Source organism: Falco punctatus (genome assembly GCF_963210335.1).
Source record: "Falco punctatus genome assembly, chromosome: 7".
NCBI lineage: Eukaryota > Metazoa > Chordata > Aves > Falconiformes > Falconidae > Falco > Falco punctatus.
In genome coordinates, this window is record NC_137587.1 from 72,377,982 (window position 1) to 72,404,935 (window position 26,954).

The following is a 26,954-nucleotide window of genomic DNA, read 5'->3' on the forward strand; positions in this document are numbered from 1 at the left end:
CCCAACCGCTTCCCTGGGTGGCTGTTCCAGTGCTCACAACCCTGTCGGGGAAGAAGTTTTTCCTGAGATCCAATCTAACCCTCCCCTGGTGCAACCTGGCGCCGCTCCCTCCCATCCTGTTGCTTGTTCCTTGGGAGCAGAGACCGACCCCCCTGCCTACAGCCCCTGCCAGGCAGCTGCAGGGAGCGGGAAGGTCCCCCCGAGCCCCCTCCTCTCCAGGCTGAGCACCCCGAGCTCCCCCAGCCACCCCCCATCAGACTGGTGCCCCAGCCCCCCTGCCCGTCCCTGGACACGCTCCAGCCCCTCCATGTCCCTCCTGCAGTGAGGGGCCCAATGCTGAACACTCAGGTGCTGAGCTCCTCTTAGAGGAGTTATCTCGGTTTCCATCCTTCGGCTCGTAGGAGTTACTGCAAATACCGGTTCAGGCCGAGGGGGAACAGAGCAGTGGTCTGTCCCACTTGGATACTGTGTGCAGTAGCAAAGGAAAAATATGTTTTAAAATACACAGATTGTAATGCACGGTAGTACTGCATTTGGTGTGGAGTGGGCTGCTATTCACTACCTTTACTTTTTGATAGCTAACTGTTTATTTAGGATTTAACTGATCATACAGGTTTTCTCCTGCTGCTGCTTCAATTATCACCTTTATTAATGTAAAAATAGCAAAAATATGGATTTCAATATAATTTGTGAGCCTTATTTGCTGATCTCTCCACCTTGAGTAACTTCTGGTATACCCTGCTAATGACCTTGAATCATAGAGTTATGCCTCCTTCAGATGCCTGTTCAGGATCTTTGCTTTTATCCATCAAACACTGATAATCTGACAGCCTCTGTGCTGTTTTTTTAAACAAAATTCTTATGGCTGTCTTCTATTACTTGTAAAGCATGACCTTTAAAAAGGTGTTGGAACATGGATATGATACATCATGATTGAACATTAATGGAAGTGGAGTATCTAATCCATATAGATGTAACTTTGAAAAACCTGAGCTTTATAACCAACCCAGACAATGAATGTTTTTGATAGACCGCCAAGAATTCTCTTATTGTATTCTGCATCTACCTGGTTGGTTTTGAGGGATGAACTTAAAACAAGTTAACTGAAAATATTTACTTCAGAAGACTTCTGTAAGTCTACTGTCTTTTCATACTTCACATAAATACGTAGACTGAAATAAAATTCTCAAAAACATGAAGATTTTTACTTTTACAGTACTTGTGTAAGAACTGTTAGGTTGGTTTATGCTTGTTGAGTGCATAGGACAACCTCCCCTGGGAGGAATTAGTAAATGATTTAATTGTTAAGGAATGTGGTCCCGTTAGGCAAAAAATAAATAAATAATGAAATGCAGTAGATCATTAGAAATGTAGCACTTGATTAAAACAATGCCAGCCAACTTTTAAAGACTTTAGAATAAGCGTTTTTTGGAAGAGGGAGGTTATATTGGTAAATAACCCCTCTGGATTTGTTTTTTTTGAGAAATGTAAAGTGCAGGAGAGCCGGTCCCTGCTCCTTAATTCACCAATTGCTCAGTAAATGGGAGATAATTTCGTGGGTTTTGTTGCTGGTGGTGGTGGTAAGGGTGGCTGAACAACTCCTGCTTGAAGAAGGGACTTGGACTGACATTGCTTAAAGGCAGAGCCACTGCTGCTTCTGCTTCTTTTCATCGTAAAATAGAGCCCTGCAGCGGGAAGGGCTTACTGGAGAGAGATGTAGTGGACCGGTGGCTCAGTCTGGATTAGTGGCACCTTGTCTGCAGAGCAGGGTGAAGTGTCTCGGTGAGCAACCGGGGCACATGCTGCATGCCTCATCCTTCATGGCAAGACCACTGCATGAATGATCCGCGCAGGCAGGCGCCTGCGTTTCATGTCAGAAGAGCAGGTTTGTGTGCTGTGGCCATCGCCTCAGATAATCTTATCTGGAGGCACTTCACCGTGCCTGGAAGGTAAGCGAGGAGATAGGAGGACAATGCAGAGCAGAGGTCAGGTTTGAGGTGCCTGCTGCAGATAACGAGGAATCTTAAGAGTATTCCTCAACTATGAACAGAATGAGCTAACCAAAAGCAACTGAGAAGTCTGCAGGTAGGATTTTATAAACAGGAACATGCCTTTTCTGCTCACTGCATAACCTTGTTCAACTCTAGTGAGATTGCCAAGCCCATCTTGACTGTGCCAAGGACAGGACCTGTTTCAAAGCACAGTTGTAGATGTCCCCAAGCACATGTCTGATTTCACTGCAATCTGCAGTGATTTGATTTAAGGAATTCATTAGCATTAATAAATATTAGTGGTAATGTTTCTTCTTGTAAGGCTGAAATGGTATCTCTTAAGAAATTGTCAAGAAAGATGACTTAGCAGCAGCTGCCCGTTGCTTGCCCTGCCAGGTTTGCTGCCGCTCAGTTGAAGAGACATGGACTCGTGTGCGGTTTCAGGCTCAAATCCCTTTTTCATTACAGGAGGGGAGCTGCAGGCCTGCCTTCAAATATATTGTTTCTGAGTTCAGCTGTACTGTGTGTTCTGTTTCTATTCCTCTCCCTCCATTTATGTGATATGAATACCTCTCTAGAGCTGTTGCTATTGTGGTGAGCAACACAATAAATGGGAGGACAAAAAGAAAAATAAATTAAAAAAGGAGCGCACCTCCAGCAAATATGGGGTGAGGATAATGAAACGGAGAAAAAAGTGAGCACTGAAGTCTACGTCTGTGGTATTGACAATTCATCCTCTCACCTAAAAGTCTTTGCTGGAAAGGAATAAGATCTGAAAACTGAAACAAAGAGAAGAAAAACCTCTGCCTGAGTATTTTCCTGTATTTTTTTCTTGTTGAAGGAAGGTATGAATCTCACTCGGAGCATTTGCAGGATGGGTTTTTAGCAACATTGGGGTCTTCCTCCTGTGGTTTGCTTCTCTTCCGTGCAGCTGTCCTACTTGAATGCTGCTTTCATTTTTGTTTTGTGCGGGAAGATGTGAAACTTGAGTAGTAAAAGCTGAATGAGTTTTATGCAGTTGTTGTAGTCTAGCGAATGGCCCCAGTGTGAGATCTCCAGTGCTAAATACAAACCATTTTCAATTACATGCAAAACTCATCTTGAAACCTCAGTCTAAAGGTAGTTCAGTGCCTGATATTGGTGATTCAAGCTGTGTGGCAGGGAGATTGCGATCTTCTCTTGTGTAGTGTTTATTTTTAGTAAAAATGGAATCCTAGCTCTTCTTTCAAGCCCCCCCCAAAAAACCTCTTAAAACCTGCAGACAGGTATTTAATGTGTTTTAGGTGCAGTTTTTCTGTGTTACTTGTAAGTTATTTTTACTCGAGTATGGACAGTCTTCTGTGTGGAGTATGGTCTGGTTTTTGGTGTGTGGTGGTTTTTTTTGTTTTCTGGATCAACTTTTCTGCTGTTTAGGTTTTCTGGGAGCATTAATCTACATACTTTTCTTTCAGGTATGCTCTTGAGGGGGTAGAGGGGACAAGTATTCAAAAAACTTGAACAATTTTCCTTAGGTGAAGGATCATTACAGGTTCAGATGCTGCTGCTATTAGTGAGACTCCCGTCAGCTGCAATTTGATTTTCTAAATGCATAAACGTTGAAATTCCTCATCGTTGTTGGAAGTATGTGTATTTGTGTGCTTTGGGGAGCTGTAGCTCTGAAATGCCAGGATAATATTTAGTGGACAGCTGCTGATGGATTTGAAGAGAACTTCACTCTCAGCTGGTAATACTAATTAATCATAACAAAATGCAACTGTTTTGCTTTCTCAACTCCATGCAACAAAAAAAGCTTTGTGGGTGCAAAACGATTGTAAAGCTGCAAGGTCAAGTGTGAAAGTTGAGCAGAAATAGGGAGTTAGGGACTTGGTGCACATCGGTATCATGCTTTGTAGACCTTGGGGTGCTGAATCTTCAGGAACACACTCTTGAGCTGGGTGCTTTTGGAAATTTAGAGATGACAGAAACGAAATGGGAGGAAACAAAGCTCAAAACTAACCAAAAAAATTCCTCTGATTTAGTTTTGGATTGTTACATGAGGCTTAGTACAATCCTTATGTGACGACCAAGAGAGGAGATGCCATGGTGACACGGAGGACATGGGTCAGGCCAGCTTAGACCTGCAGGTTTTGAGATCGCCCTGTATGCTTTTGCTGGCAGCGCTGAGGACTGCTGCTTCGTTCTGCACTTCTCAATGCTCAGCAGCTCTGCAAATCCAGACCTAAACTGTTCTGTGTTTTCTTGGGCTTAGGAGGTTTTTTTTTGTTACTGTTTTGGGATTGGTTGGTTTTTCTTTTTTTCCCACTGACCTAAAAATAACCACAACTCAGGTCACCTGGTAGGAATTGTTGCCCATTGTAGAGGTAAGTAGGGAAGTAATTTTTCTTTGGTGGCATTTACTTGCTGATAAGACTGTTTTTTTTAATGTATTTCCTTTCCTCATTCTCTTCATGCTTTCTCATTTCTCAAGAAACAAGATGTGGGTCCTTCTGGTGCCTTAATGCAGAACTGAGTTATTCTCTGTTTCATGTGTGTGCTGATATGCAGCAGTGCAAGTCCTAGGTAGGTGAATTTAGTTTGGACAGCTGTGCAACTGTATTTTTGAGGTAAACAAGTATTTTGCTCATGTTACAAAGTATGCCCAAGGGATTCCTGTTGCAGGTGAAATTTTCATTTGGGTTAGCTCCATCGTTCACTACACCAGGCCTCAAAATGGTGAATACACATTTGCTCCTGCCTTTGTCATATTTTCAAATTTTATTTTTGATCTGAAGCAGTTAATGCTGCAGTGTATGTTGATTTTTATTTTTTTTTGGGGGGGGGGGGCAAAACCAGTATGAGGCAGTGGCTGTGGTCTGCAGGGTGTGGCTCAGAAAGGTTTCTGATTCCCTTAGCTGGGCTGAGCTGGGAAGGGCTAATTATAGAGACAAACTGGGGAAGGAAGAGAGCGGGGTCAATTAGAGCATCCAGCACAGTTTCCTTTAAATTAGTGGTTGGGCTGAATAGATTAAAAAAAAAAAAAGGCATGGAGTGAGATTTCAAATGCTGTAGTGTGGAGCAAGGTCGGCAGCTACAGCAGATGGTCTGCAGTTTTGGCTTGGTTTAAGTAAAGAACATGTTGAATTAGTAGTTTTATTACCAGAACTGCCAAATTGAACTGAAAAGGCAGAGGAGATGTTACTACTGTTTTTCCTCTTTAATATGTTGTTGAATAGCAATACATTGTGGTAGTGAATGAAGCAAAGAAATGCCTTGCCTCCAACCATTGAATAAAATGGATTTTCTGTGGGGAAAAAAATTGTGTGGTAGTTTTAAGTCTTTAATACTCAAGAAGTTATATTTTCATAAAAAGACTACCTTGCCCCCTGCATCTTATCTAACCATAAAATAGATTCGTTTTGGATGTGTTTTATCCCTAGTTGAAGAGCAAACTGGGGCTAAACTTCTTGAGGCTGTTTTATGGGTTTAAAAACTGTTGGTTTTTTTCTGGATTTATGTATGAACTAACTCAGATTAGAGGACACAGTATTTAAAGAGGTGAAGTGGTATGAGCTCTTGGCTCCTAGCTCTGTAGGTGTGGAAAGCAATAAACCCCTATGCCAACTGGAATTCATGCAAGTCAGTAAAAAAAAAAAAAAAGAAAAAAAGCTTTTTATGGTGCTCTTATCAGATGATCCTTTCAGTCCCTTAACACCCTCTTGTCTCATTTTTTTTCTGTCTTTAGGAAAAAAGCCTTGGTTGGCAGGCCCTCCCTGTTTCTGCCGTGTATTTTTGCTTTTCCTTTGCTGGACAGCCTGCCTGGCAGCATGCAATGACCGAGAATTGCTGTGCAGAAGTGGAGATGCCAAGGCAGGGAGAAAAATCCCAAGTTTTATCTGTGCTTTTCAGCCCAGATTGGCAGATTCCTTCTGCTGGTGGAGTGACTTATCCCGGGCTTCCTTACTGGAGGCCACATCTGGCAGGGCATCAAAGGAGCAGCCTGTGCTTTCAAACCAGAGCTGAACCAAGATCTTCCTTGAGTGAAGGTTGTTTTTCTGGTCCTGGGATCTCTTGTTGTGCAGAAGATGGTGAGATGTGCCTAAATCTCAAGGAAATTAATGATAAACTTGAATAATTCATCCTGAGGGTGAGAAGGGTTTCTGCTTGCTGCTTTGAGCAAGACATGTGCTTGTCCAGAGGGTCTTGCCCATCTGGGGAAGGGTTGGAAAAGGCCCTTTGAGATCAATGGTACAATCAGCAGAACACTTTTTCATTTTTAGTCTCTTTTGTAGAGCTGCTATGTAGGGTTTTAGTGTGTCAGTTAGAAAAGTCTTAGGCTAAGAGATGTGCTTTGCTTAGGGCTGTGATGCCAGCAGAGACTCTTGCCCTTCTCACCTTCGTTCTCTTGGTAAAGCCAACCATATAAATGCTTCTCACTCATTTCGGTTAAATCAAGTTAACTTTAAACTTCTGAAGAGTAATTTTTTTCTCTTAAGCCTATTTGTTCAGAGCAAGGAGTATGAGCAGTTCCAGCAGGAGGAGTTTAGGATGGTGCCGCCAGCAGGGAAAGGCACAGCTGGACCTAGGAGAAGACATCGATCTGCAGGACCAGATGTCACCATTGACTTGATGCAAGAACCTTCTTGTGAGCTCTACTTTTGGTTTTAGGTATTTTTTCAACTGAAACATATTGTCAGTGTTTTGTAGGTTTCTATAAATGTTTTACAGTATTATATAGTATTTTTAGGCTTATTCGACTTGTATATTGTGTTGCCTGCATGCCGTAGTTACAGCCCCAGATCTCTTGTAGAAGTTGTTTGCAACTCCATCATTCAAAATGGATCCATAGGTTCTACACCAAGGAAGGTGACAAAAAAAAAAAATATATAGTGCAGGGTCTTGGCACACCTACAGCCTTTGGCTGTGGGTTGTTTCTGTTTTGTAGGTGTTGTGTAAGGGAGAGAAAAGCTTGAGAGTATATGAAAAGGATGTATAAATACTTAAAGGCAGCCTCATTCAAATGTGTGATGGGAGAGTTGGAAAATCATTAAAGGAGTGTTTTGGTTTTTTTCCTTGATGGGTTGGAAATGGAGATCAGCATCCTGAGCTGGCAGAGGAGTCAACCTCTTGATAGTGATCTTAAGTTATACACAAGGAAGAGCCTTAGAGGTACAGATAAAAAATGCAAAGCTAATTCAGTAAACATGTATTAGGGTGCAAGAGAAGAGCAATGCGCCTGTATAAAAAAATAATGATTTTTGCTGCAATGTCCTGGCAGGTTGGGGCAGGGTAAGATTGCCTTTCCCCTTGTCAGAGGGATGCTGCTCCACTGGCTGAGATAAATGCCTGAGAAGGGAGTTTGACCTTCCCCCCCCCCCCATCAGGTTTACCCCCCTCAATTTTTATTTACAGTGGCATTTTAAATACCAATCACTCTGGTTTCTCTTTTGCTGCCACATTGCATATATGTTTCTTTCCTTCACTCTTGGTTATTTCATGAGCATGACCAAGTCCACAGCACAGAGCTGTTACGGTTTTCATATCACCTCCTAATTCTCCATCTATGTTGTGCAATCCTTGGAGTTTCGGAGGGCTGCTATAATACTTATTTAAGCATTTTTTCTTACTTTTTTAGCTGGAATTGATACATTGGTCTGTGCATTTCCCCCCTCTCTTGTTGCATGTGTTTTGTGACAATTTAGGACATCTTAAACAGAGGTTCCTACTTTTTTTTTCCCCCTCAAAGTCATCAAAGCTTCATATTTTTATTTTGTATTGTTTTCCACAGAGTGACAGGTTGATTTTCCATGTGTCTCTGATCTGTCCGCACAACTGTTGAGCAAGTGGAATTTCACTGCATTGCTGACTTCATTTTTTCTATTCAGTTTCTGAATTAGTCCTTTAGGTGAGAGCACTTAATTGAAAGGCATTGCGTTTTGTGAGGTGCTCGATATATCTTACAACTAAGTTGGCTGTATTTCTAGTTAAGATTTTAGATCGTCGGCTTTAGGTAGTTACATGTGAAAGCTGTACCTGAGCATGGAAAGTGGCTTTCTTTAGGCAAGTATGCTGAAGAAGGTAATTCTTTGTTAGGTCTGGGTTAGTGGTTTAAATAGTCTTATTTAGTTTTGCATGGGTTTAGATTTCTGGTCATGCCCAGTGCTGTGAACTATTTTTTTTTTTTTCCCCTGCTATGGTATGCTTAGCCTAGTCAAGTGTTATACCCAGCTTTAATTTTCTGTTTCCTATGATTCTCGGTTAACCCTCTTTTCAGGAAATTAGTGGCTTCCTGCAGACTATTTGTAGTTGCTCTTGGCGGAGAGAAGCGAGGTGATGTCTTTGCAATGAAATATGAAGTGTTTGGGAAGATTAGTTTTGAGGTACCAGGGTGGATTTTTTGTTTGCTTAAGGCATTGTCTAGGTGAAAAACATGCAGCAGTGGCGCTTGCGTTAATGTTATTTACTGGTGTTTGAAGAATATCTGATGCTATTGTCTGTTCCTTCATCCATGAAATCTAATCTCTGCTTGAATTAGCCTTTGTAATAAGGCTCCTGCTTGATAAGTGAGTAGACAAATATTAGGGCATTGCCACCAAGAGCTTGATCCTTCACTTGAGATAAAGCGGTTGTGCTTGAACATAGGTTGTTTATGCACAGAAAACAGACTTATCAGCATTCCTGAATTACCCCTGTTGCAGAGAGCGGGCACTCCTGCCTCCAGACAAAGCTGGATTTAGCTAGATGGCTTCTTCCCAATCACAGAAAAAAAATATTTTCCCATTTTTCTGTGTGGACGGTATTTCTGGTGCTGCCTACAGCATGCATGCAGAAAATGCATAAGGAGTCTGGTGTCCGTGGGCAGCTCCCGCGTGAGCCCGGGGCTTCCAGCGCCATGGCTGAAATGTGCAGCCTGTTCCCTCGGTGCCTACGCAGTCTGGCAACCTGGTGATGAGGAGGAGGAGGATGACTATGGGGAGTCGGAAGCAGATTGTTGCCATTGCAAGTAAAGCCACTTGTCCATCCTGCTCCAGAGCAGAGGGGTCCTGGAGGTCGAGCGTTTTCAGCAGTTGAGCATAACAAGTGAGTCAAGCTACACCGAGCCTCCAAGCTTGGGTGGGATGGTATCGGTGTTGGAAGGTGGCTGGTGTGTATTTACTTCTGTTCAGGCTTGGAAAGCATAGGCACAAGGGAAAACAATAATCATGGTAAATGAGGTATTTCTAAAGTGTCTTCATGACTTTCCAGAGTGATGGCAGTTGTGAGGTGGATTTTTTGGGGGTGAAGTGGGGGAAGAAGAGGTGGTCCTGCAGCTGATGAGAGAGGCAGCACTACGGTAGAGATGGCAGGCGTTGCAGATAGAGGAGGTTTCTTCCTGCCCTTACGCAAAATTCTTGTTGCAGCTTTACGTTAAGGGGGAATCTTTTATAAAATAACACCAGGACACCCCCTTTAAGAGCAAAAGCATAGCAACCAAGCCTGTAACATGGCTGTGCTCAAGATGAATCTGGAAACCCCCCGACCTTTAAGTTCTTTGTCATGTTATGGGAGATGAAGTAAACTGTTCTCACTTCATCATATTTCTGTGTAAACTCATTAGCTAACATTCTCTGCTTTATATTTCTCCTAATTCATATTTCAAATGCCCTAATACTGCCATTTGGTGGCTTTGATACTGATCTGATTTAATTGTTCTTTGTGTTCGTGTGTAACGGTGCTTTGGTTTGCTCTGGTTGTAGTGCAGACTGAAGGGACCAGCAAAAGCTCAGGGAGATAAGGGGGTACCAAAAGAGATGGGAGTGTGATGTAGCAGGCTGTAGCTTGACAAAATCAGTACCAGATCAGCATGCTGGAGTCAAGTTGCATGATATACAAAGTAGACATCCACTTAAGTGATTTCGGTGGAGGTAATTCAAAATTCAATTTGAATAGATCATAAAATATCTGTATATTATTTTTGAGAGCTTCTGTGTGTTTAGGTCTTGCTTGGTTTTCCTCTCACTTGTGCTCCTGCAGACATTTGCTGGCAGAATCATGGGACTAAAACTTCCCAATATCTTCTGGTTGGTCTTGGTGTAGTAATCTGCCTGTGTTGTCCACCTTAATGCTGAACTTTAAAGGTCACCAGAGTCCTGAGGCATGGAGAAGACAGACAAGGTGATGCATGCTTCCCTTTGGAAATTTCCCTAAATCTCTGTATTGGTTGCTTTGTAGGCCCCTCAGCCTAGCAGGATTTCTGGTGGTTGGTGTGATGGGCCTCCACTTGACTCATTTGGAGGACGCCAACCCCTTTTCTACCTGACTGATCCAAAGTCAGAAGTCCCACTGTGGTCATATTCAGCCAGATTTTGGGCCAGTTGCTTGTGCTGTTGGCATGTGAAGTGTAAATAATACTCGCCATCCCTGGAAGCGCTTTCAGTTGACTGGCTCTGTGGTAAGCCCGCCTCAGTTCTGGTTTTCCTCATTTCCAATCGCAAGCAATGGCCAGATGAGCCCGGGGAAGGAGCGTAGTGGAGGGTGTTACCTCCTCTGCAGGAATGTGCTGTCCCCCTTGATTTAGTTGGCTTGATCCAGTGCTTCTCATCTGCTTCAGGGAAAATTAAACCAGCTGGTTTTTTACTGGTGAAGACTGACAATCTTTCACACCAAAAACCCAAGACCTGGCAAACCAGTAAGGGTCAACCTGAAACAAGATGTAATCCGTTGCATACTCGCATGGAGACTGTGGCAAGGACCTGCTGGGATTCAGATTATTTACTCATAAAACCAAATTAGATGTGTTTTCCATGGCTGCTTGTCAGAGAAGCCTTTTTGATTTGTATTCTTGCATCTTTTGCATCTGAGATGAAAACCAGCATGGCTAAATGATGAGGTTCATGGTGATATGAGCCAAACAGATGCACTTCAGAAAATGGAACTTCAATCTTGGATTTACTTAGCTCATTTCCTAGTGTCATTACGTTGTCCGGATGATGAATGTGCTTTAGTTGTGTGTTCCTACACTGAATATATTTTAAAACATTTTTTTCACGCTCCCTTCTGTTGATCTCATCACATAGCCAAGTTAATAGATTTAAGGCAGTTTCATTTCCATACCATATGTTCCCTAAGGCGTTTTGGAGGGATAATTATGCTTATATATTTTACTTTACCATATGATGCAAATATGTACTGTCTTTCAGGTAACAGGGGTAGGCATACATCGTTCTCAGAAGCTCTGAGATGACTTGTGTTTTCTGAAGGTGCTGTCTCCTGTTGTCTTTTAGAGGAGCCAGGAAGGATGACACCTTGGATGTGAGGATAAGGAGATCATGCAGTCACTCTGGAAGTGTTTCTTAGACTTACTTAACCCCCCTGCCCACTAGTGGGATATTTCCTTGAAAAGCGACTTCTAAACCATTGTTTCTGTAATGTTAGTGATTGGGGAAGGTAGGAGTTCGTGCAGTAGCTGTACACATTGCAGTGAATTTGAAGGATCAAGGCAAAGCAGGATCTTTCGTGCTGAAATTGTCATAGCTAACTGTAAATGTAAATTAGAAAACTGAATTATCTATGCAGAGACAGCCCAATCTCTTTTGGAAGGATATGGGGTTTTTTTCCTATCTGGCAAATCACGATAGGTGCCTGAAGAATGAACTTGGCTGCAAGTGCGGACTGCTGCTGAGGCTTCACAAATTTACTTAAATCACTGGACCAATGTACAGAAGTTGACAAATGTAGCAGGATCTGAATGGTACTTAATACATTGAAACTTTCTTTCTTTAAACAAATACAGAAGTTTGTTTAAAGTGGTTTGTGTTAAGAGGTTGTCCTTAGGCTAAAGATGTGACTGAAGGTTGGAGGGAAAAATGTTCAGTAGGATCATTTGTTAACTTAGGCTGGGAAATTCCCTCTTCCTTGTGCACACTTCCTTAGGGTTTGGGTTTTTTTTTAAATTTGATTTTTTTAATGATGAATGGAACCTGTTAGAATTCAAACCAGAATGCCAGTATAGTGGTAGGATTTTTTTTTATTGTTTAGAGAAGTTGGTATTTGCTGAGTGAAATTTTAACTTGACCAGATAGTGCAGAGAAAATGCTTTTTTTTCCCATAGTGGACTTATTTTTACTGCTTTTGTAGAAATTAATGTCCTTTAATTTACATGATGATCTTACAGTCTTGGTAGAGAAAGGAGTCTTGTAATGCTACGAAAATACGGCTGCTAATAATTGGCATTAGAAAATAAATGGAGCAATTAAAAAGAGATTGGTATATAATCACTGGAAACAACTTTTCCATCAAATCCGTTGCTGTATTTTAGGTTATTGAAGCTGAAACCTTTACCCAGCTGATTCAGGACTGCAGGTGAGATCTAAGTGACACAGGGATAAAGGTGCTAAAGGAGACTTCCAAGGTGGGATGTGGATGGGTTAGATGATAAAATAGGGAATCCCTTTAGTGGATTTAGTGGATTTAGCAGTTTGGAAGATTGAGATGCAGAAGGTACCTTCCTCATGAAAACCTGAGAGCCTGGGGTGACTTTTGATGGGGGGTGGGGGGGAAATCCCAAACCAGCAGGTTATAGAGTATGAGGGTGAATAACTTGGTTTTGTGTTTCACTCTTCATTTGAAAATTAAAATAAATCCTCAATTCTCTTTCTGAGAAACATGTTTAAAAAAAGGCAACAAAAAGCCCTCATTCTTTTAAAAATTGCCTTTCAAACCTGATCATTCTTTAAAGGTTAGGGTTAAGCATGGTTGTTTAAGTTAAAATGGTGATGATTGGAAAGGCTCAAGCAAAGGCAAAAATCTATGAGGCTCAAGTGTAAAGTCAACGAGGACAATGAAGAATACAACAAATGGGTTCCCCTGTGTCTGTCAGACCCTGAATACAGACAGCGTGAAAAACAGTAGTGCCCTTAAATGTCCAGGAAACTTTGGATTTCTTTCTGCCTGCAGGCAGAAAGTATAGATAAGAATAGTAATCCTAAACTGGTTGAAATAATTTTTCTGCAGAAAGTGACTTTTGAGCTGAGGATGGAAATACAGGATAAGATAGGAAACAAGTTTTCTATCCTGAAAAGTCAGCTAAATCGCAGGTTTCTGATCCGAACTGTGGTCTGTGATCCCTGTGTATGTGATATAGGTAGACTTGGTATATCAGGGACAGCATTTTATGAGTGTGTGTGACATGAGGATGGGACTGTTATGAACAGAAAGAACTCTTCATATCATCTTACCTTTCAAAAAAAAAAGAAAAAAAACAAACCAAAAAGCAGACAATGTATAAATGTCAGTGACAGTAAAGAAATAAGGAGATCTATTTCGGTCCTCTGAACAATGTGTGTTGATTAGCCATAACTTGGCATTTATCTAATCAACTGAGATGTCTCAGAAACCTTTCCGTGGGAGATCAGTGTGTCTCATAATGGCCTTTTTAATTTTTTCTTAGTGTATTGTTAAATTTGCAGGAGTAACACACCCACACCTTCTTCCAACTGTGTTAGTGCTTGCAGCTAATCTTGGGACGAGCGCTGTGTGATGAGATTTGAGAGGCAGCATCTGCTCCAGGACACGTTATTGCTGCAGGGTGATGGTAGAGAGGATGGCTTATTATGGCCCCAGGCAACTGCCTGTTGTGGCCAGCGTGCTGTCCTAATGTTTCTAATTCTGCCAGTGAAATGGAGAGCAAGTAATTGCAAAAACCAATAGGCGAGCAAGTAATTGCAAAAACCAATAGGTTAGATTTTTTTTAATTATTATTTTATTTTGTTGCTGAATCCCCACATCATCCCCCCCCCCGGTTTCATAATGACCTTGCTTTGCCTGCTGGATTTCCCTGACCTCTTTTTCTCATGTGGAGAGTTGTGCTGGCCATGTGCCAGCTGAATAATTCGTAGTAATCTAAAAGTGTTTGGCTAAAATGCTTTATGGTTCCCTTACTTAATTTCTGCTCTAAATAAAACAATTCTTGTGAAACTTCTAGGCATGTTGATATAGTTGGCAGACAAGCATTTTGAAATAAATATTTTGAGTCCAAAAAAGATAGGCAAGATGCATGCAGAAGACTGAAACTATTCCAGATGAAATATTTGCAATGTTGCTGAATACGAATAAAAAAATTAGTAACTTGAGAGAAGTAAATGATGTAACTTTTTTAGGTAGGATCTGGGAAGTTGGTTTTGTATTGAGGTCTGGTGTCTTTAGGGAGAGGTTTGTCATCTTACATCATATTTTCAAGTGGCAAAAAGTATGGTTTCTCTCTTATGACTGATGTGTGATTCTCATAAATAAGTTTTTGGTATCAGAGAAGATGCCATATATTTTCTAGGTGATGATGTGCTTGTGGAAACCTTTTAGATCTGAATATTGTGGAGTGCCTGCAGTTCCCATCTCAATTGTCCTTCATGTAAATAAAAGGTAGAAATGAAACCAGCTGTGTTATCTGAGCCTGTTCAACTACAATCGGCATTGCATTTCAGTTTCTTCAGATAACACAGGGCTGACCTTGGCTGTGTCCTGTCCCCTGCCAAGGGCAGGGATGCCAGGCTGGTGTGGTGGTTTGTATTAAATACAGGTCCTGCTCTGTCTGTTACAGGGCGTGAGGCTGGTGAGGCTTGCTGGGGTGGAGAGATGCACAGTGGTCCTTGCTTGGTTTTGGGTGGACTCACGGTCTTAGTAAAGCCTGCTCTCTGTGCTTGTGGTTCTCATCACTCTACACTGATGTTCAGTATACCTGATAAAATATTAAGAGTTGGGGCAACATTTTGGGAACTGTGGTCTGCTTGTGGAACTAATTTGTTTATAGTGATTGGATCAAATAAAAGCTCCCCTACAGAAACAGGTGAACATTATGAGGGACCTTGCTGTAACAAGCCCTTCTCCTAAGACATTTGGAGGTGGAAAACAAGGTCTAGAAGTCATTTTGAGCTTGTGGAAGCTATTTGGTTGCTCTCTAAAAGTCATAAGTTTCTTGAAGCTTTTTTTAATATTATTACCGATTATGTTTATATTCAGTTCTTCAGTGCAGCTTTGTTATATGCAGAAGTGTCTTTCTGTTACTGATGGAATCTTCAGACTATCAAAGTATCTGAAATGTACTGCTACTATTCTGTACAAAGGAAGATGCTTAAAACCCATGTGTACTGCAGTTTTTGGAAGGATGTCTGTTTCATCTCCTGTGTGAGATGGAATTGATGGCATTTCTGTACTGAGATACAGAGATTGCTTTATGTTTTGTGGGGAAGAGATGCCTCTGCTTCCCCTTGAATGTAGAAAAGAGAAATTGGGAGAGATGGATCGGTGTGTGGTTGAAAGTAAAAGCTGAGGAGGGCTGATGACTTTCTCTGGGAATAACCCTGCAACTGAAGCTAATAGTCCTTGAATAATTAGAAGAATCACCTTAGAAATGTTTAAACCCAAAATATCTTAGGGGAGGCTTTAGATTTATAGCAGGTTTCAAAGAAAATGAATATATGAGGCAGAATAGAGATTTTCCTCATACTGCACTTGGCACCCCATTTCAGGATAAGTGCGATTATCCGCTGGCTGCAATTAGGGCAGATGCTGTCACCGGAGCTGCTTTGTGAGCTGCCCTGTAAATGCACAAACAGATGTCAAAGAAGCAGTTTTGCAGATTTGCCTTAAAAGAGCTTCTCTTTCTCCCCATGATGTTTCTGCTTGGTATGTGGAATTACCTTTGAGATGTTTAATACTTTGCTGTTGCAATCTGCTGTCTAATTTCTTAAACCATCTGAGGATGCTTGACCTCTATTGGTGCAGATTGCCTGAGCTGTGTGCTTAAGGACCATTTGTTTTAATCTTTTTGAGGATGGACCTGGTCAGAATTTCTTTTTTTGTAGAAGTGCACTATCATAATGAAAAATCATGCCTGCCAATAGCAAAAAAAAAAAGTGGGAGGCTCACCCTCTGCCTCTTATTGTGGGTGGAAAAATAGTCCTTCTAAAGACAGGGGAGGACACGTGGAAGTACAAGGCACTGAACGGAAGAGAAAAAGCAAATGCATTGTGCTAGTTTGAACCGAATATGCTCGGATTTAGTGTGTGCCCACTGCAGCATTGAAATCATTCCACTGGCAGTCTTGTGAATATTTACATTTTTGCTGCTTGATGTGCAAAGAAACCAGATCTCCAGCCTCCAGATGAAATCATTTTTTTTTTTTTCAGAGAACATAATGAGATTTAGACTGTTACATCAGTTGGCTTAATTCTTACCTTACTGGAGTAATGTGGTGATTAAAAAAAATAATTATTTTCCAGGGTTTGCTGTTGAATTTCATTTGCTCAACAGCTGCATTCCTCTGCTACCCTATTTTGTGTTGAGCTCTAACTTGGCTGGTTAAGGTGGAAGCTGTTACCTAAGTGTAAGAATGGAACTGATCTAAGCTGCTGTGTTGTTCTAGCTTTTGCCCAAAGCTGGGAAGATTCAAATGAAATGTAAAGTCCATGTATTTCTTTGTCCACCGGTGTCATCTTAATCTTTGTAGGTTCTGCTTGTCCTGCTTTGTGTTGGGTGACTGTATGGATTTATCTGCTTGGCAGGTTTGGAAATTGGGATGCTCTTCCTAATCCTTATCAGTGATGTGTAATCAGCAAAAGGTTTATGAACCCCCATAAAAGCCAGAGGGTATCAGAGGCACCCTAAAATCCATGTTTATTATGGCCCTGTGCTGTGTCACAGCATCTGCTGTACATCCTTGGTCATTTACTGCTTCTTTCATTTTAAAAAGGTGAATTATGGCATCCCTAATGGATGCATCGATTCCCTGGTACCAGTCACCGAACATTGCTGAATTTCTGCAGGCTTCAGTCAGTGTATCTACTCCATCAAGAAAAGCAATGCAGCTTGACTTCCTCCTGTATTTTTGCTCTAGATGAGCAGTGGAGGCAAAAACTTTTTACATGTTGCCATACTGTGCCTCTGTTTATTAACAGGGTCTCTAATTCACCAAAATAACTTTGTCTCTGTAGTCCGACCAGTTCTTGCCTTCCCTCTTAAAAAAAGTGGAGAGCAATGCCAGGATAGCACTTAGTTTTCTTAGTCCTTCACGTGAAATTCACAGCTGACTTCAGGTATATAATGAACAATTAAAGTAGCCATTGATTGCAGCTCTCACAGTATCCTTGAGAGCTGCATCTACAGAACTCGGAAACAAGATAAAAAATTGGGAAAAAATCAGATTTGTATAGGAGCCTTTGTTCCTGTTAGGGCTAAGTGGACAAAAAGACAAGCTGCAGTGTGGAGATCGGTGCCAACAGTGGTGGAATATGTAATACTGGTGGTATTTCAAATAAGCTATCTCTTCAGTTTTAGAATATCAATATTGGTAAAATATCATCCTTGAAATATTTTTATGTCGTGTGTTGTTAAACACTTGGATAGTTCCACTGCCTTTTTTTTTTTTTCCTTCTTTTAGATATTAATGTTTTCAGAGAACTACGGAGCTTGTGTTTCCAGGTAGCTGACAATGACTATTTTTAGTGAAGCTGTCATCTATAATTCAAGGGATTTTTCAGTACTTTTTAGATTGTAAGATGGCTTTTGGTTTTGGTTTCATGTCCTGATGCATTCAGAACACTCCTCTTTGAGTTTAAACACGCTTGTGTTGTGACACTTACTTGACAGCTTAATTTTGAGATTGAATATATTGTTTTGTGGTTAGTTTGAATGCAACATTCTATTTGTGCCCTTGCTTGTAAATTATCATAATCTGTGGGTTGAAGCCCCCCCCACCTAGTTGTTGGAAGTCTTGTTTAAAATATGACTCATTCTGGTGTTGGTTTTTTGTGTGTTTTTTTTTTTTCTTTGTTGTGTAACTAGGCAGATCAGGCAGACAGCATACAAAAGAATACAGGAAGGTATTCTTTTCCCTTTGATCTTTCATGGCACAGTCCTGAATGCTTTAAAATCTGTTTTCTGTACTAGCTAGGCTATATAGGGGATATATATATATGTTGCTACTAGCTATGCATCGGTTTGCAGTCTGTGGATAATGGGATCGTGTACCTGGTACTGCATGGACTGGGTAGCAGAAGGATGCTTTCAGGTTGGTGCTACAAGCTTTTGTGTAATTCTGCACTGAAAAGAAACACTATTTCTGCACAATTTTTAAGTGCTAGGTTTAAAGGAGTGGAAGCTATCTGTATGGTCTGGTGATACAGAACAAATTTCTAAAATATATAGGTTAATTGATGCACTAAGCTGTTTCAAATGCTCAACTTCGAGGAGATGGATAACATGTGGCACAGTCTCTTAATTAATATGATCCTAAATCTAGTCATGAGCAGCTGCTTTTTTTTTTCTGACAAGGCTGCAGTTATTGCTGCAGAGGGCATCTTTACTGCAGAAAAGATGATTCTCTTCAAGGAAATGATTTCATCTGCGGATGGAAAACGGGAAGGAGGTGCAAGCAGAAGTGGCAAACTGGAGGACAAAGCGCTCATGCATTTTGCAGTTAGTTGAGGGTCGCCTTCGTTTAAGGAGGATTTTAAATAACATGGATGGGTTTATGTGGTGGAAGCTTTGATAATTTGTCCTTTGGAAATAAGAGTTATAGCAGAAGAAACCATGGCTGGCAGATGCCAGCAGCTGCAGGGGTAGGTGTGCATGGTATTGTAAGAGTATGGACTTCCAAAAATAACTTCATTTCTATTCAGATGCTTGGGAAAAGCTGAATTGTAGTGTTGCTTAAAGAGTATGAGACAGAGCTGAAAAACTGGAGAATTGGGTATTTAAACTCTTGTTAAAAGGTATGCTTTACCTAAAATGTTAAAAAATGGTGTATGGCTTCTGACCAGCCAGAGTTGCTTTTTATCATTCATTTTAATCTTGAGGAGTATGTATCCCTATCAGTAGGAAAGTTGGAAACGTCTTTTTGGCAGAAGAGAAAGCTCAGGTTTTTGTGTTGGCGGGTCACCGGGAGCAGGCAGGTAATAATTTTTGTGAAGTGTAATAAAAATGCATTGGGAACACTGGAAAAATTTAAGTACACTGTTTGCCAAAACGTTTTCAGTGAGGAGGCTTTAAAATCATCCCTTTCTCGCTATTGGTTGCTGTCCATAGTCCCCCATAAAACGAGGAAAGAGAACATTGGTAATGACATTATTATGCCTTCTCCTAGCACTATTGCACTTAAATTTGACTTTACACCTAAGCTGTATTAACTTCTTCAAGATAACTTTAAACCTTTTAAGACTACAGGAAAAAGCATCAGAAATTATCAAGATATTACTTGACTTGGTATTCAAAAATAATTTGATGACCTTCAGTTATGTAAATTGTCCTTAATTTTTTTTTTCCCCTTAGGGAAGTACAGCACAGGTATTGTCACTTGCAAAGTGGTTTAATGTTTGTTTTGCTGTGTGCTTGGGTTCCACGATAAGCAAGGCTAAGAAGCGTTGGTTTGTCTTGGCTTGTGCTGGAAGTGGATTGAGTTTCTTGAGGCAGGAGGCCTCCATGCTGAGGGTCTGCTGAATGACATGGTTCTCTAACCTAACAAGGTTCTTTGAAAAGGATCAATGTACTGATATCTATTGATATATATCAGTATTCAAAATACTCTTACATTGAGGTGGTATTGTAATGTGAGAAATTATTTCTTGACGATAGCATATACATAGTTCTTTTATAAGCTGCCATTTATTACTCTTGTCTTTGGAAATTTTCTAATACAGTGATACAGTGGCATTTAGGTGCTAGTGCAATATATCTGTGTAATGCATATGGCTTCTGGAAAAGCAAGTATCTTTTTGCTTAGCTATTATTTCAAGTGTGATGCTTGTTGAAGCTGTAAGTGGTACTAGAGTGCCGTGCTGCATCCTTCAACGTGCATCCTTTTGGGCATGGCAGTACTCAGGTTTCTCCTACTGCCAGTGCCTGCAGGGCTAGATTAGGAGGGGAAGGATGCTTTTATTCCCCTGGGTTTTGTTCTCTGAAGCTCTCAAGCTTTTCTAGGATATAGGCATTTTTTTCCCTAACGCTGGAGTAATTCCTAGGCTCTGAAAAAAGTATTTTCTGCATCTATTTTGGGATTGTTGAGATGCCTCCTCAGTGTGACCAACTGTAGTCCTTGGCAGTGTCTCTCTGCTCTTCATATCCTTGAATTTTAACAGGTTCAAAAAGATTTTTATTTTAAACACTGGTTTGGTGTTTTTTGTTTTTTTTTCCTGACCTTAAACATTAAATTTTGGTTGCTAACATAAATAGAAATAGCTAGGCATGTGCTTCATGAGATAATAGGAAGATCTCATGTCCATTTATGGTTTATACAGATTTCCCCCTGCTAGCTGACTCTTCCCTGGGCTTGTATTAATGTGGTATTTGACAGTGATCTATGCTTTCAGGATATCAACTCCAGATTTTTTTCCATTTGGGTTTCCAAGTGCTGAGCTGCTCTGTGTACACCTGTAAGGAGGAAATCCAACCAGTGAAGCTGGAAAATTGGATATTTTGGCTGTTGGTGTGAAGAGAATTGCTGTGTTGGTGAGGGATGCTCTGTCAGAGGATGGTGCTGGAGCCTGGAGTTAATCTGGCAAAACTTGAAGGTACATAAAATGTAACATTGCCACTTTTTATAAATGGCAAATTTATCTTGGTATTTGGAACAGGGTTGTCATGTCTCTGGCCAGTGATTACTTAATTAGCTATTAAAAGAAGCAAAAACCCCATATAACGATGACTGGTCTCCCTGCAAGTCTCCAAACACTTGGGATACACAAAGCACTTCCTTGGTTTCTGGCTTTTTGTTAGTCCTTGCCATTCAGTTTGCAGTTCTTGTTAGCCGCCTGGGGAATACAAGAACAGCAAATTTAAGTTAAATGCAGCCTGAGAGAGGATATAGCAATTTCCTTTTGATTTTTTTAAAATTTCATATTTTTTGGGTTTTTTCTGGCAAAAAAAAGCCAAGGGAGCAGCTGGATGCTCAGTTCTCACTTGTCAGAATGAAGCTTTTAATGATGTTGCATTTTTGCTAAGTACCCAGCATTTTTTGAATCCTTGCTTACTCCAATGTCGTTTCATCAATGAAGCTCTGGGACACAGAATTAACTTCCAAGTGCCAGCTGTTCAGCAAGTACCATGAAAAAATCTGATTATTTTAATACTTCAACACCATTGCTGCTGCTTATGTGTAGGGCACATGTTTCAGGAGAGCAGTAGCGCTTCCAGAAATCAAGATGCAGTGACTCAAATCTGGAGCTCAAGAAAGAGGAACAATCCAGGGCAAGATCTTATTTGCACCATTTTTGAGGTCTTTCAGCATTATTCAGAAGTGCTGTGACAGAGGCAAATATGGAAATCACTTCTCCCATTCAGTTGCCTCAGTCACAAGACCTCACCGAGCCTTCCTGTAGTGTCTTTGTTATTATTTTCTTTTTTTTTTTTTTTGGCCCTCATCCATGCCTCTGGTAGCATCTCCAGCTGGTGAGACAGGAATCCCACAGACAAGCTCTTCATTTACTGCGTAGCCCTGATTAATTCCTCAGACATGGATTTGTTCCCTGCACAGAATATGCTTGGACTTTGAGGGGAAGAATATGTGAGCGTGTTATTATTCATGTCCTGATTCAGTTCCTTGTCAGAGCTGTTTGCAGTGGCTTCTAGGAGTAATGCGTTTTGCAACAGTTTCTCCCGTAATGTTTTTAGATGGGGTTTTTAATTTCCCATGTTCTTTTTGTCTCAGATTAAAGGTCTGGTAGAAGCTGACAGATTTCCACATGAGATGCATCAGCAAGAGCGTGATGAACAGGTAGCAGCATCCTCACCTGTCTTCTAGCTGCTAGAATGAAAAAAACTATTGAGTGGTGGTAGACTGCAGGGGAATATCAAAACCTCGAGGCATGGGGTGATTCCAGGCTCTGGATGAGATTATCAGCTGGGTTGGCAGAAAGTGAAGGGACACCAGATTTTTAGGTTCACTCATGTTTGCTTTGAACTCAGAGCAAGATGAAGCAGATTTAGCAAGGGAGATAAATTCTTGATTACAGAATTGGGACCAAATGGAACATTTTAAGGAGAGAGGGAAGAAACCACCAAAGCAGTAAAATGTGTAATTGGGATGCTGCTGCCATTGCATGCTTGCCCTCACTGTCACAGGAGATGGGTGGTTTGGTGTCTGTTGGGGTTGCCTTCACCCCATCATGCCAGGTCCAGCAGGCACTTCTGTTGTTGCTGAGTGTCTACAAGTGTGTGTCTGCTCCTGCTTTCATTTTCCGTTCTAGTTTAGGTCATCTCACTGCATTGGCATGTTGCTTAGGTGTTTCAGTCCAAATAAGCTTCTCTGAAATTTATTCAAAAGACCCCTTTCTTCTGTATATGACAGTCTTGGAGTGCTGATTTTTGTTGTTTTTTTTCCCCCCATCCAAGCTTACCATCCCTTTTGAAGAAGTAAATTTGAATTGCAATTACAAATCTAGTTGAAGGTGTCCCTGCACACTGCAGGAGGGTTAGACTAGATGACCTTTAAAGGTCTCTTCCAATACAAACCATTCTGTGATCACTATAACACTTACAGGTATCACACTTCCTGTGTTAGAAGTTTCATTCTTTTGAGCAAAACTCATTGTATAGAAATTTTGCATGCAGTTTTACTGCAAAACCCTTTGCACCCTCCTGCTTTCCCTGTACCAATACCTGGGTCCATAAATCTGTATTTTAAGCAGCACCACCTCCTGCACTGGCACCACAAGGCAGTTCGAGACAGGCTGACGTAGATGATTAAGTGACAATAATGATGTTTCTCTCCCATCAGCAAACAGCGGGAAGAGAAAAACATGGTGAGCATGGAAGAGAAAGGTGACAAATAGGAAAGGGTTAAGCATTATATAAATGATCCAATGAACTCACAGGTACAACTGTGCACTAATAACCAAGATGTTGAGCATCTACATGGGCTTTTCTGCCTGTCTAGGATGTGGTAGTTTTTATAGCTTCAGCTGTCACAGATCTGTCAGTCTGGCATCAGTTTTGATCTTGTGGCGGTGTCATTTCAGGTACCAGCTGCACCATGCTATTTGTTGCTGCAGGAGAGAAATGTGGAGAGCGCTTGTGCTGATATATTCAGACTAAGCAGTGAAGTGTGTTTAAATTGGCCATTTCTTTATCAGTTTTTTTAAAGTTTATCTATTCCAGGAATTTCTACCCCACACATTATATGTTTTGAGGTACTGGCGGATGGATAAATCCAGACTGTCTTGAGCAACCAAGCTTGTTAGGATTGCCTGAGGATTGGCAACAGGGAGAAAGTTCCACTATTTTTGTTGTCCCTTGTCTGGGTTACGGGATGTTACAATAAAACCAAGTGAACTTTGCTTCCAGAATTGCCCCTTTAGCAGCCTCAAGGCTGACACTAATCTGTTTTTTTTCCAAATCATCTAATATTTGGCAAACTTTGTCAGTGATTTCAGGCATTAGACATCTCAGATTATTTATAATGGGTACTGATGCTTCCAGTAGACAGTTTATTTTGGATTTTTTCCATGTGTTGCTTACACTCGTTCTGAAAATTAAAATACTGAGGTTGACCTTGTGAATGAAAAAGTAAGAAGTAGCATAACCAACACACTTGCTAAAAAAATGCAGCTGTCAATGCAAGAGCACTTGCTATATGTGGTCACATATATATTTGAGAAAGGATGTTTGCTACCAGTGTTTATGTATATTAAACTGTGGACAACTATTACAAGATTGCATGAAATGTGAAAGTAAACTACTATTTACAAGTTTAGTGTATGCACAAAGCCCAGTTGACTGTCATAATTCTAGTATGCTTTTTCTGTCAACCTGCTGGTAATCAGATTATTATCGCGATTTTTGTAAGGGCTTCTGAGCTGTTTGGAAATATTAATTGATTTTGTTATGTAGGAGAAGACAAGGCTTGATTTGTAGCCTTGTGTTTGTTTGGAGAGCATGCTTTTTACATTGCAAGTAAGATTGTTATGATAGTAAAATTGAGTAAAATCAGTGTGCAGGGTCAGTTTGAGTAAGAACCTTCATTCAAATGTAGAAAATGGAAAAGGATATAGAACATATTAGGCTGAAAGTATGTTGACTTAAAACGTTGTAAATTCTTCCTTTCATAGGCATGCATAGTCCATAAATTTTGGCCAGAGTGTTCACGGGAGTTAGCAGCTCTTGCCTCTGAGGTCTGATGTATACTCTGGGTTTCCATCTCCCGCAGGATCAGTGTCCCGTTACTGTTGCCTTTATCCTTGCCAATGCCTGTACGTGAGTGAAGCAGCTGAGCGAGAGCTTGGTGATCAAGTCAGGTCCTTTTATAATCTGCCACTTGAGTAAGGAGACATGCGTGCCCTTCCAGCAAGATAGTAGCTTTTCTTTTCTATAAGCCTGTATAAATAACTTAGATGTCGCATCATTATTTGTCTGTTCTCACTGAAGTGTAAACATGTAGCAACGCAAAATGCCTTTAATTAAAATAGTATGTAGAGCAAGTTTTGCAGGTTGGAAAATACTTGCTCTATTGTTCTTTTCATCTTCCTATTTAATTTTTTGTGTCCAAACATAAAAATATTGTTAATTTTAAGTCATATAAAAGCCAATATGACAGCCTGCTTGAACAGTTGTCATTAGGAGAGCCTTTCTCCCTGACATATGCTAATTATGTAATTACACATATTTCATTGCAATATTTTCTCAAAAATACTTTGGAAACTGACTGTCTGCAAGAAGTGTATTTGATGTTGAGCAGAGCCCAGCTCATGTGCACCATGGTTGGGAGACCACAAGCAATTATCTTCATTAACGTTTCTTTGACCTAACATAATACTCCAAGACATGTTTAGTGTTATTAAAAGTAAATCCTGTGGCATGCCTCCTGTGATTTAAAAGGCTCAAATTAACACCTCTTTGCTTTCTGACCTCACTAAATTTCTTAGTCATTAGTGGAAGCTTCTGGCGTTTGAGTGGTTTTGGAGGGGACTTGGCTTTTCTTCATTCTCACAGTTACTGGGGCTTTTATCATCTCTGTGGGGTGCATGCTTGGCTCAGTTCTGAATTCAAGTTGTTTGGATGCAGGAGACACAGATGTTTGTTATTGTACCAAGTCCATGCAGAATAAGCATCTGTAGAGAAGCGAGGAAGGCTTTGGGGTAGGTGGGGTAGAGTGGCCTGATGCTTTAGAGAGGATTTATTGAGCTTGCGTGTATTTTACAGGAGGGAGGAGGTGGAAGGCAAGGTCGGTTTGCTCAAGGTAACCAACCTGAAGTCTTGTTTGCAGTTCTTACGTGAGTCGGTAGTCCTCTATACACTCTGATAACTTGAATAAAAATAGGCAGCACTCTTCTCATAAGCTTTGAAGTAGAATCTCAATGAGGAATTATCTAGTTTAAGTGTGGTGGTGGTTGTTCCCCTCCCGCTCCCCCCTTCTTGAAGGAAAAGCTGGTGTTGGAGTCAGAGCTAGACAGAGAAAGCCCAACCCAGCACTTAACTGACATCATCCCTGTTGCATCTGTGCCTATACTAAAGCTATAGGAAAGCAATTGGAGTGATTCCCAGTATATAATATATGTCCTGCTACCAAGAAATGCACCGTCGGTCCCTGCCAGATGTATTTCATGGTGATATATTAATTTATTTGCTTTGAATAGCACATGGCTGGGGCTAATACACTTAATGAAATATTGGAGCGAGAAACAACACAAAATAATGCTTTTCATTTTAAGACCTCACATTTTGTAGTAAATAGAACAAATCTCCAAATCTCAGCCTTGTGTGAATGTGGAAGATAAGGGAGGCTGTGCTTGGACTGAAGGTCTTGGATCTAGGTACTTGGGGAGGAGAGCAAGGACAGGGTGACCATGTGAAATGCAAATGCTGCTTCTGAATGCTCTTCAGACATCAAACATCTGCAGTGCAGGAGCTCCTTAAACCTGACGTCGGTTTTGACCTCGTGTTTTTTGACTGTACTTGAGTGTTTTGTTGATGCCATCGGGGAACTGTCACAGACATGAGGTCTTGCTCCTGTAAGGCAGTGCTCAAGGAGAGGCTCAACGTTATATGTCATGTTAGGATGTGCATCACAAACTTTTATCGGTGTTAAATGTCACCTGCCATTTTATTGCCCAGATGTTGGCTCTGAGGGTCCTGTGCATTTCTTTGTAGTTACCTTTTGTCTTTGTAATTGGAACACCTCCTAACATCTTCAAGGGGAATTTTGAGTTTGTTAGAACCAATCAGAGAACAGAGGACCATTAACTCTGGAATTGCTTTCATTTGGAGGGTAGTGGTGGAGTGTTGTCTTCTTGTGGTGATTAAGTTTGAGAAATTAGCTGTGCATTTCATGATTCAGCACCAGAGATTGGTTTTCTGTGGTTTTTAAGCAGTCGGAGAGAAATAAAAAGTGAGATTGAGTGAGTTGGCTGTAGTAGTTCATATCTGATGTCAGATGTGGACATCTCTGAAAAATGCTGGCTTGGTGGGCGGAAAAGTGCTGTTGTTTGAATCCCAATGTGTTGAAAAATCTCGTGGACAGGAAGGGAAAGGACTTCAGCTACTCTTCACTGGCACGGGACTGTGGGGTAATGTATCTAGACCAGGGCCACAGGGGAAGGGGATGGTCATTTTAGCAGCTGAAATTTGAAGGCGTTGTATACCACACACCTATGAGAAGCTGATGATTCTTCTCTCAGTCTGGATTTTACAGCAGTTGTAGGAATAGGTGAATTCAGTCAATACAAGGTCCTCACCCAGGGATGGTGGAGCTGAGCACCAGGTCTGTCAGCAGCGAGTGCTCCTGGATGGGTGCTGCAGCAGGGGTTGCGTGTGCCTTTGTGTTGTGAGAGGACTTGGAGCTTGTGACCACTAAATAATTCAGTTTTCTGTTAGACTTGTGACTAGGCAAATCATTGTGTTTCAAGAGTCATTCTGAACGTCGCTCAGGAAGAGCTTTGAATTGACAAGAGGAAACGGCCTTGTGTTGAGCCAGAGGTAGTTTAGATTGGCTATTAGGAAGAACATCTTCACCAGAAGGGTTGTCAA

At 41.1% G+C, this 26,954-nt stretch overlaps 1 protein-coding gene across 12 annotated transcripts in view; it reads left to right on the plus strand.

Moving 5' to 3' along the window:
* The window catches only part of MYO9A (myosin IXA), a 185,416-nt gene that overhangs the window by 5,783 nt on the left and 152,679 nt on the right, over nucleotides 1–26,954 (plus strand). The window contains exon 2 of one of the 12 annotated variants that reach the window (XM_080395389.1): nucleotides 20,345–20,506. The exons of 10 other annotated variants lie outside the window; for them this stretch is intronic. The gene's annotated coding sequence lies outside the window, so the exon portion shown is untranslated. Of the gene's footprint in view, nucleotides 1–20,305; nucleotides 20,507–26,954 lie in introns of all 12 variants that reach the window. One more of the 12 variants, XM_080395388.1, reaches the window with a different exon arrangement.